General features: G+C 37.0%; 1 protein-coding gene across 1 annotated transcript in view; it reads right to left on the bottom strand.

Annotated features, from left to right (window-relative positions):
- The window catches only part of LOC108536771 (protein diaphanous homolog 2-like), a 282,042-nt gene that overhangs the window by 117,487 nt on the left and 152,665 nt on the right, over window positions 1-11,890 (bottom strand). The gene's annotated exons all lie outside the window — the stretch shown is intronic.

Below are 11,890 nucleotides of genomic sequence, written 5' to 3'. Positions count from 1 at the left end.
AAAAGACTGTTATACTATATATATATATATATATATATACACACACACACACACACACACACACACACACACACACACAGAGAGAGAGAGAGAGAGAGAGACAGAGTCTCACTCACTCATTTTAACCCTTCCCCTACACACTTTGGCCCACAATTTCTTTCTCAGGGGAAAATACAGAGTAGAGAATGCTTCCAATATACCAGTGACATGATCTTGGCTCACTGCAACCTCCACCTCCCGGGTTCAAGCAATTCTCCTGCCACAGCCTCCCAAGTAGCTGGGATTACAGGCACGTGCCACTATACCTGGCTAATTTTTGTATTTTTAGTAGAGATGGGGTTTCATCATGTTGGCCAGGCTGATCTCTGACTCCTAACCTCAAGTAATCTGCCCACCTCGGCCTCCTAAAGTGCTGGGATTACAGGCATGAGCCACTGTGCCTGGCCTCCATTATACAATATTAAGCAACTATAAGAAAGCAAAAGATACGGTATGAAGAGAATGTGGTTAAAAAAAAAAAAATGTGATCAGAGCTTACAAATTGGCTGAGCCAGGGAAGAGAGGAGGAGGTTAACAGGGGTGACCTCAAAATTTGAGAGACAGACAGGAGGGGTGGGGGTGGGGGCAGCACACATAGGCCAGAGATGGAGTGCCAACTCCATTTTATCTCTACTTTTTAATTTCTGAAGGGTCACTGACATATAGCACAGGTTTTCTGCAATGATACCCTATTTGGCCCCGGCCAAATCTTAAAATTTGGTTCAAATTCTCCTTCCTTTCAGTAATACTCAGGGGAGGTCATGTTCAGCTTACCACCTTTCCTCAAATCACCTTTGGACTAATCAAACTCAAACTTCTTTCCAGTCAACAAATCTAACAATATTTCCACTTATTTGAATGAATTCAGTTAACGTTGATTAGGATAGTGTTTTCTTGTCCAACATACCTTATATGGGCTCAAGCTCATCAGATTGACCACTAAAAGAAACTACAACTCAAAGTTACATTTTCTATTTATTTTGAAGTTTTAAATATAAAATGTATCAGTTTTAAAACTTCATTTATGGAACATAAGATTATTGGAATTATTATCTCCCTTTTCATCAATCAAAATCTAATTCACGGCTGGGCGCGGTGGCTCATGCCTGTAATCCCGGCACTTTGGGAGGCCCATGCGGGTGGATCACCTGAGGTCAGGGGTTCGAGAGTAGCCTGGCCAACATGGTGAGACATGGTGAGTGCTATGGCACTCCAGCCTAGGTCACAAGAGCAAAACCCCGTCTCGGGGAAAAAAAAAAAAAAATCTAATTCAGGGCTACAGAGAACTATTTACCCATGGAAGAACCAATCTGTGTGAGGGTATCAGAAAATAACTATATTCATTCATTCATTGTGTTACCTAATGTGAAGATGGAAAACCAAAGCATGCTTATGTTTTCTTTTTTTAACATATGAATAAATTTAAGAATGAAAATGGTACTTGCTGGGCGCGGTGGCTCACGCCTGTAATCCCAATACTTTGGGAGGCTGAGGTGGGCGGATCACCTGAGGTCAAAAGTTTGAGACCAGCCTGACCAACACGGAGAAACCTTGTCTCTACTAAAAATACAAAATTATCTGGGTGTGGTAGCGCATGCCTGTAATCCCAGCTACTCGGGAGGCTGAGGCAGGAGAATAGCTTGAACCCAGGAGGCAGAGGTTGCAGTGAGCCAAGATTGTGCCATTGCACCCTAGCCTGGGCAACAAGAGTGAAACTCCATCTCAATAAATAAATAAATAAATAAATAAATAAATAAATAAATAAAATAAAATAACCAAACAGAAATTCTGGTTCAGTGACTGAACTGAAAAATCACTACACTGATTAAACAGCAGACTTGATTAAGCAGAAGGAATCAGTGAAACTGAAGACAAGTCATCCAAATTATATAGCCAGAGGAACAAAAAGCAAAGAATGATAAAGAATGAAGAAAGCCTAAGCTACTTACTGAACATCATCAAGCAGACCAATACATTTATTATGGGAATCTCAAAGGAGAAAAGAGATAGGCAGGGGGAAAAGCTTGTATAAAGAACTCATGGAGGAAAACATCTCAAATCTGGGGAAGGAAATGGATATCCAGATTCATGAAGCCCAAAGAATGCCAAATTAGAGAAACCCAAAGAAGTCTACACTGAGATACAATCTAATCAAATTGCACAAAGTCAAAGAAAAATTTTAAAGGAGCAAGAGAAAAGTGACTCATGATGTAAAGTGAGTCCTCAATAAGACTATCAGTGGATTTCTTAGCAGAAACCTTGCAGACCAGAAGGCAGTGAGCTTATAATATTCAAAGTGTTGAAAGAAAATAAAATGCCAATCAAGAATACTATATCTAGCAAAATTGTCCTTCAAAAGTGAAGGAGAGATAAAGACTTTCCCAAACAAACAAAAGGCACGGGAGTTCATCACCACTAGATATGATGCTAAAGGGAGTTGTTCAAGTAGAAATGAACAGATGCGAAAACAGTAACACAAAAGCATATGAAAGAATAAAACACACTGGTATGGGTAAGCATACAGACAAACACAGAATACTATATATATTTTATATATAATANGAAAAAAATCTTCTTTTTTTTGAGACAGGGTCTCATTCCTATTGCCTAGGCTAGACTGCAGTGGCATGATCACAGCTCACTGCAGCCTCGGCTTCCTGGGCTCAGGTGATTCTCCCACTTCAGTCTCCTGAGAAGCTGGGACTACAAGTGTGCACCACCATGCCTGGCTAATTTTTTGCATTTTTAACAGAGACAGGGTTTTGCCATGTTGCCCAGACTGGTCTTGAATTCCTAGACTCAATAAATTTGCCCACTTCGGCCTCCCGAAGTGCTGGGATTAGAAGCATGAGCCACTGTGCCCAGCCCGGATACTATAATAATGGTGGACTGTAAATAACTTTAAACTCTACTATTAAAGTTAAAAGACAAAAATATTAAGATTATAACTACACAAATTTGTTAATGGATACACAATATAAAAAGATTTAAACTATGACATCAATAACAAAGTATGGGGAGGGAGAAGTAAAAGTGTAGGGTTTTTGTATGTGAGTGCAGTTAAGCTGTCAGCAGCTTAATATAGAACTGCTATAACTGTAAGACAATCTATGCAAGCTTCATGGTAATCATAAAGAAATTAACTATAGAAGATACACAAAAGAAAAAGAAGAAGGAACTAAAGCATATCACTACAAAAAAATGAACAAATCACAAAAGAAGATAGCAAGAGAAGAAAACAGGGACAAAAAGACTACAAAGCAGAAAACAATTAACAAAAGGGCAATAGTAAGTCCTTCCAATGTAAATGGAGGCCTGGTGCAGTGGCTCACGCCTGTAATCCCAGCACTTCGGGCAGATCACGAGGTCAGGAGATCGAGACCATCCTGGGCAACATGGTTAAACCTCGTCTCTACTAAAAATACAAAAATTAGTTGGGTGTGGTGGTGTGCACCTGTAGTCCCAGCTACTTGGCAGGCTGAGACAGGAGAATCACTTGAACCCGGGAGGCGGAGGCTGCAATGAACCAAGATTGCACCACTGCACTCCAGCCTGGGCAACAGAGCAAGACTCCGTCTCAAAAAAAATAAAAAATAAAAAATAAAAAATAAATAAATAAATAAATGCAAATGGATTAAACTCCCCAAACAAAAGACACAGAGTGGCAGAATAGATAAATAAACAATATCTAACTATATGCTACCTGTAAGAGACTACACTTACCTTTGAGGACACACATAGCCTGAAAGTAAAGAGAAAGCAAAAGATATTCCACACAAATGGTAATCAAAAGAGAGCAGGAGTGGCTATACTTTATGTGAGACAACATAGACTATAAGTCAAAAACCAACATAGAGGCAAAAAAGGTCATTATATAATAATGAAAGCAATTCATCAGGAAGATATAACAATTATAAATCCATATATGCACCAAATATTAGAGCATCTAAATATACAAAGTAAACACTGACCGATCTGAAGTAGGAAACAGACAGCACTGCGGTATTAGTAAGATAATTCATATCCCACTTTTGATAATGAATAGAACAACCAGGCAAAAAAAAAAAAAAAAAAAACCAATAAGGAAACAATAGACTTGAACAACACTATAGAGCAAGAGGAACTAAAAGACATACAGAAGACATATCACCCAACAGTGGAGAAATACACATTCTTCTCATGTACACATGGAACATTCTCCAGAATATTAAGTCACAAAAAAAGTCTCAATAAATCTAAGACTGAAATCCTACACAGTATCTTTTCTGACTACAGTGGAATGAAACTAGAAATTAATAGCAGAAGGAAAATTGGATAATTTACGAATATGTGGAAATGAAACAAAACACTCTTTAAAACCAATGGGCCAATGAAGAAATCAAAAGGGAAATTAGAAAATATTTTGAGACTACAAAAATGAAAATTCAACATACCAAAAGTTATGAGATAGAGCAAAAGCAATTCTAAGAGGGATATTTACAGTGATAAAATGCCTACATTAAAAAAGTAGAAAGATCGCAGATAAACAATCTAATGTTATACCTCAAGGAGCTAGAAAAAGAACATATTTAGGAGAAGCTCAACATTAGCAGAAGAAAGGAAATAACAAAGGTTAGAGCCAAAATAAATGAAATAGAGAATAGAGAAAACAATAGAAAAATAATAAACGAACAGAAATTGTTTTTTCTGAAAATATAAACAATAAAAATGAAAAATCCTATACTAAAAAAAAAAAAAAGATTCAAAATCAGAGAATGAAAATGAGACATTAGAACTGATGCCACAGAAATAAACAGGATCAGAAGAGACCTACTATAAAGAATTATACACCAACAAATTGGATAATCTCGAAGCATGGTATATTCATAGAAATATACAAACCTACAAGGGTAAATCATGATGAAATGGAAAATTTAAACAGAGACCAATAACAAACAAGGGAGCGAATCAGTAATCAAAAACCTCCCCTAAAAAGAAAATCATTAGATGGTGTCCAGTAGTGAATTTTATCAACATTTAAGGAAGAATTAACCCCAACCATTTTTAAAGACTTTAAGAGAGTACACTTTGAAACTCATTTATCAAAGGCCAGTATTCCCTAATTACAAAGTCACAGACCTACAAGAAAACTACAGACAAGTATCTTCGATGAAAACAGATTGAAAATCCCCAAGAGAAATATCAGCAAACTGAATTCAACACTAAGTTCCTAAAAAATCATACATTCTATGATCAAATGGACACTTATCCCCTAATATGTGAGGATGGCTTGAACATATGCCAATCAATTAAATGTGGCTACACCACATTAATAGAATGAAGGGATTAAAAATCACACAAAATCATCCCAATAGAATGCAGAAAAAGCATTTGACAAAATTCAAATCACCTTTCCCCATGATAAACACTATCAAGATGCATTAGATATAGCAACGAATTTACCTCAATGCAATTAAGGCCATATATGAAAGCCCCCTGCTAATATCAAACTATGATAAAACACAAAGTTTTTCTTCTGCGGTATCAGGAAAAGGAAAGAATGCCCACCTCACATTTATATTTCAAGATAGTACTGGAAGCTCTAGCTGGAGCAAAAAGACCAAGAAAAAAAAAAAAAAGACATTACAAATTGAGAAGAAAAAAGAAGTAAATACTATTCTTCTGTTTGCAGAAACATGATCTTATATAGAGAACCTAAATATTCCACAAAAAAGCTGTTAAAACTAATTTAAAATTCAGCAAAGTTGCACGATAAAAAATCACATGCAAAAATCATTGCATTTCTATATATTACAATAAACTACTCAAAACAAAACTGAGAAAGCCAATCCCCAATTTACATAGTAATTACAAAGAATGAAATGCCTAGGATACATTTAACCAAGGAGGTGAGACTTGTAAGCGAAAACCTCATAAAGTTGATGAAAAAATTAAAGGACAACATATAAAATGCAAAAGATATTAGTAAAGACTTAATATTGTTAAAATGTCCATACTACTTAACATATCTATAGATTTCAATGCAATCCCTTTAAAATGTCCAATGGCATTTTTCAGGGAAATAGAATAAACCCATCGTAAAATTCATAACTACAAAAGACCATGAATGCCAATGAACATCTTGAGAAAGAAGAAACATGGCTGAGATTCGCCACAACTTCTTTAATTTTAAAATATATAAATTCAGCAATTAAAACAATATGGGACTGACATAAAAACAGACATGCAAGAGCAAGGGAAGAGAATAGAGACGCTAGAAATAAATCCATGCATGGATGGTCCAACTGACCTTGTATGGGGTGCAGGAACACAACATGAGAAAGGAAAGTCTCTCAACAAATGGTAGTGGAGAAAATGGAATGACATACAAAAGAATGAAATTGGACTTCATCCCACATTAATACTATAAGAATCAACTAAAAATGAGTGAAAGAATTTAAAAATAAGACTTAAATACAAACTCCTTGAAGAAACAAAGGGGACAAAGTCATGCACATGGTATTGGTCTGGGCAAGTGATCTTCTGATTATGAACCAAAAGCAGTAAGCAACTAAAAGCAAAAACAGTGAGATTACATAAAACTAAAGATGTCTTCTGTACAGGCAAACATCAAATGAAAAGGATTTACAAAAATGGGAGAAAATATTCTGCTCTACGCTGCATAACTGATATACAGGGCTTTAACATCATTCTCTCATAAGCACTCTATATCCCAAAATGACAAATTACACATCAAGGAGACGTCAACACTAACTCCAAGATCAAAAAAAAGGAGAGACAAAAAAACACAAAAAACAAACAGCGGGTGCGGTGGTCATGTGTAATTTACACATTGGGAGGCCAAGGGTGGGCAGATCACCTGAGGTCGGGAAGGTCGAGACCAGCCTGACCAACATGCAGAAACTCCATCTCTACTAAAAATACAAAAAAAAAAAAAAAATTTAGCTGGGCGTGGTGGCGCTTGCCTGTAATCCCAGCTACCTCGGGAGGCTGAGGCAGAAGAATCGCTGAACCTGGGAGCAAGGTTGTGGGTGAACAGACGTTGTGGCCATTGCACTCCAGCCCTGGGTAACAAGGGCAAACCCATCTCAAACACAAAATAAAAAACAAAAAACTCCCAAATAGCCAGTTTTAAAAAATAAGGAAAGGTTTTGAATAGACATTCTCCAAGTAGACATACAAATGGCCACAGGTATGTGAAAGAGCTCAACAATCACTATCAGAATGCAAATCAAAAAACCTACAGTGAGATGTTACCCTCACCCCAGTTAGGATGTCTACTATTTAACAAACAACAACAAAAAGTAACAGTCATTGTTAAGGATGTGAAAAGTGTAACAAGCACTGTTAAGGATGTGAAAAAATTGGAACCCTTACTACACACTATTAGTGGGAGTGTAAAATGAATGCAGCCCATTATGGAAAACAGTATGAAAGCTTCCTCCAGAAATATTAAAAACAGAGCTTACCAGATGATTCAGTAATCCCATCTTCTGGGCATATGTCCAAAAGAATTGAGGCCGGGTGCGGTGGGCTCACGCCTGTAATCCCCAGCACTTTGGGGAGGCCAAGGCAGGCAGATCACAAGGTCAGGAGATGAGACCATCCTGGCTAAACACGGTGAAAACCGCTCTTCTACTAAAGATACAAAAAATTAGCGGGCTGTGGTGGCATGTGCCTGTAATCCCAGCTACTCAGGAGGCTGAGGCAGGAGAATCGCTTGAACCCAGGAGGTGGAGGTTACAGTGAGCCGAGATTGTGCCACTGCACTCCAGCATGGGTGACAGAGGAAGACTCTGTCTCAAAAAAAAAAAAAAAAAAAAAAAAAAAATTGAAAGCGGGATCTCAAAGAGATATCTGCACTCCCAAGTTCACTGCAGCATTATTCACAACAGCCAAGATAGGGAAAGAATCCAAATGTCCACCGATGAATGAATAGAGTAAATGGAGTAAATGTGGTATGTACATACAATGGAATATGATTCAGCCTTAAACAAAGAAATCCTGCCATATGTAACAACATGGCTGAACCTGGAGACATATGCTAAGTGAATTAAGACAGGCACAGAAACACTCATACTGTGGGATTCCACATTTATGAGTTATTTAAAATAGTCAAACTCATAGAAACAGAGTAGAATGGTGGTTGCCAGGGTCTGGGGAGAAGGAGGAGTGGGGAGTTGCTGTTCAACAGGTATAAAGTTTCATTTGTGCAAGATGAGTGAATTCTACAGATCTGTTGTATGGCATAGTGCCTATAGTTAACAATCTTGTATTGTGCACTTAAAGATTTGATAAGAGGGTAGATCTCTTGTTTTCCTCCTACAACCAAAAAGCAAATATAGCCAAATTTTTAAAAAGGAAAATAAACAACAGGTTGATGTTTCTGAGTGGTAAACAAGTGACTACCTACTTGCACCGGGCTAGTAGGCATATATGTAGTATATGAATAGTCCTGGCTAAACAGTATGTGTAAATATATCACTAGCAATAAAATCAAGCTTTATGAGTAATTTTTAGTCAATGCTTAGAATGGCCACAGGTAGCACACCAGGAAATGGCTAGGAAGTGCTCCCACTGCCTGGGTAATTTTATAAGTCATTTGTAACATATATACTGTTTAGGTAACAGATAAACCCTAGGTTAGGTTTATCTTTCATTTCTTATATCTCTTTTCTCTAGCACGAGAATCCAAAAGGACTTAGAGAACACTGGTACAAAGAAGGATGTATCAAAAACAAATGTTACTCTTTTGGTCTAGAGTAACTTTAGAGGATAAGTTTAGGACACTAAAACCATAGGTGTGCTGGAAGTTCCATAATTGACTTTCAAATGCTATCTTCCAGTAGTCAAAACTACTCATTTGCTTAAGTTAAAGAGCATATAACATTGCAATTGAATAATAATTGTGAAAGACATTGCCATTTCCATCAATATTTTTGTTTTAAATTACTCCAGGTATCTTGTGTATTTCTCTTCTTCTTCATTTTTTTTTTAAGAGAAGAAGCCCAGATTAAATACAGTTTATTTTTCTTGAAAAGAAACGCTGATCTCTATTCATAGCCTGTTAATGCTATTATTTCTTTTTTTTTTTTTTCCTTTCAGTACACACAGAGGAAGGGAGGGGAGGGGTATAAGGGAAGGGAGTGTTACAATGACTTTTTTGTAGAAGTGGGTTTTTTTGCACCTTCAATTACCTCATGGCAGGTGCAATGACCACGTTGTGCTCTCTTGAGGACAAAAGTGGCAATCTGTACTTACAAATACATGATCATATCAGTAAAAATGAGGCCATGCTGAAAATTTGCCCCGAGATGTTTAAAGGACACTGAGTTTTGACTCAAATTTACACATAAGTCAATGCCAAATGACAAATTTCAAGCTTCACAAGTTCAGACATTGATCAGGGAATTGGAGCTTCAAAGCCACAAAGCTGAAAGCTTTTGGACCAAGGAATATTCAACAAAAGCTGTGTAAAATGCATCAATGCAGTTTGATCACCTCAAGCAAAATCAGCAAGGCACAACAATGAAGAATTCAAATTTAATCTATCTTTTGGACTTCCTTGGAAAATGAGAATGCAATCACGGTCAAAAGTTGATAACATTTTCAAATGACTTTCAGTCCATTTGAATAGGTATGAAATAATACCATTTGTTTGTGCAGCATTTAGTTTACAAATCCTTCCTGGATACATTACCACATTTCTTTTCACTTCAAGGCTGTGAGGTGGGGCAAATATAATTATCCTCATTTTATAGATGGGGACACTGAGGGTAAGAGGTTTGTCTGAAGTAACAGAGCTAGTAAGCTTTGGGATTCGATTTTTTTTTTTAAATCTAGTGATCTTTTCTCTATTTTAGTCTATGAAGACAAAGAATCTGTCAGTTTAGACGTGGTATTATTTGATGAATTATCTTTGGGTGTGAGACAGGTGGGGCTACTAGTCACACTGTGAATTGCCTTTGGTATGTACAGTACCACATTGACATCCCAGGCATTTTTCCCTCTCATTCATCAAGTTCAGCACCTAAATGCTCTTTAATTACACATTCACCTGTGCATAATGTATATATCTAGTTATCTACATAGAGTTGGTAGTAATAAGAATGCTCTGCTCTATGCCAGTAAGCACGTGCTACTACTTTAGTTTAAAATAGTTTTGTTTCCCCACTGGGTAAGATGAAGTGACAGGGATGATGTTTCATCTTTTCTTTTTTTTTTTTTCTCACTCTGTCACCAGGCTGGTGTGCAGTGGCGCGATCTCGGCTCACTGCAACCTCTGCCTCCCAGGTTCAAGCGATTCTCCTGCCTCAGCCTCCTGAGTAGCTGGGACTACAGGCACGTGCCACCACGCCCGGCTAATTTATTGTATTTTTAGTAGAGATAGGGTTTCACCGTATTAGCCAGGATGGTCTCGATCTCCTGACCTTGTGATCTGCCCACCTCGGCCTCCCAAAGTGCTGGGCTTACAGGCGTAAGCCACCACGCCTGGCCTGATGTTTAATCTTATACATTCTTGAGACATGAAAAAGTACTCTCTATGTTAATATAAAATTGAAATAGAAACTATTCTTTACAGGGAGGCAGTATGAACAACCCATAGAAAAGAACCTATTTCTAAATCACAAAAGATAAACAATATCAATCATACTGACTATGTATTGATATTAGAATCAACAGCTTCTGTGCTGTTTTATATTCATTATCTTATTTAATTCTCAGATCAACCCTAGTAGGTAGGCATTGTTACATACATTTCATGGATGAGGAAATTAAGTTTTAGAAAGGATAGATAATTGGCCTAAGTTTACACAACTAGTAATGGTAAAAACGGAATTAAATTCCAGTTGATGTAATTAAATATTGCTCTTTAATTATTATGTCTCTGGAAGTCAAACTTCAGTAGTAAGTAGAAAAGTGATCTGAGCACTTGTTAAAATGTGAATTCCTGAGCACTATATACTGTGATTTAAGACCTGGGGTGGGGTCTGATAATCTAAATTTAAAAAGAATTTATGATTGATATATAGTAACTATATATATTTATGGGGTACAACGTGATGTTTTCATATAGGTATACATTGTATAATGAATTTTAGTAAGTTTCCCAGGTAATTCTCATGATTTTTTAAAAGATTTTCAGAAATACTGTCATGCATTATACCGATAGCTAACACTGTTTCCTCCATATTAATTTTGTATGAATCTTTTAAAATAAGTCATACATTTGAGGGCTTTGGTTGTTGTTGTTTTAACCCAGAAAGCTTAATGTCTCACTGTAGTTGAGAACCTTACCAGGAAAAAACAGAAATTGTGATGTGAAGGTATTGATATTTGCATAACAGCTGCTTATGTATGACACATTCAATGAGGCCAAACAACAGGCTTTCTCTGTAGGTATAAGTAGGGGCAGCTAGCTAGGTACGGAAACGAAGAAAGGAAAAATGAAGATAGAAGGGAGAGGGAAGAAAAGAGAGAAAGGCAGCAAAGTTAAAGGACTGGTCTACTTTTGAACACAAGTACATTTCTCTCAAAAGACAATCAGGTTCTGATTAAAATTTGTGTTTTGACAGCTATGTCTTTTATCTGGTTTGTTTAGGTTCTTAAATGGAATGACAGGGCACACAATCCAATTGGCAGTTGTGATTAAGAGGTCAGGCAGTGAATTCAGTACTTTAAAAAACCCTTTCTCTCTCTCTCTCTCTTTTGCCCCCTTCAACTGGCACTTTAGTCTCCTAACTTATTCATATCAGCAGGAAGCAATGGCTGAACACCAACCTCTACGCAAATCTAAGGACAAGCTTCATTATTACCTATTGCTTCAAGGAAATAAATTCAGTGATATTTA

The sequence above is a fragment of the Rhinopithecus bieti genome, unplaced genomic scaffold (assembly GCF_001698545.2).
Source record: "Rhinopithecus bieti isolate Rb0 unplaced genomic scaffold, ASM169854v2 scaffold_14353, whole genome shotgun sequence".
Classification (NCBI taxonomy): Eukaryota; Metazoa; Chordata; class Mammalia; order Primates; family Cercopithecidae; genus Rhinopithecus; species Rhinopithecus bieti.
The sequence above is the reverse complement of the archived record's forward strand: the minus strand, read 5'-3'. Positions and strand labels throughout refer to the sequence as shown.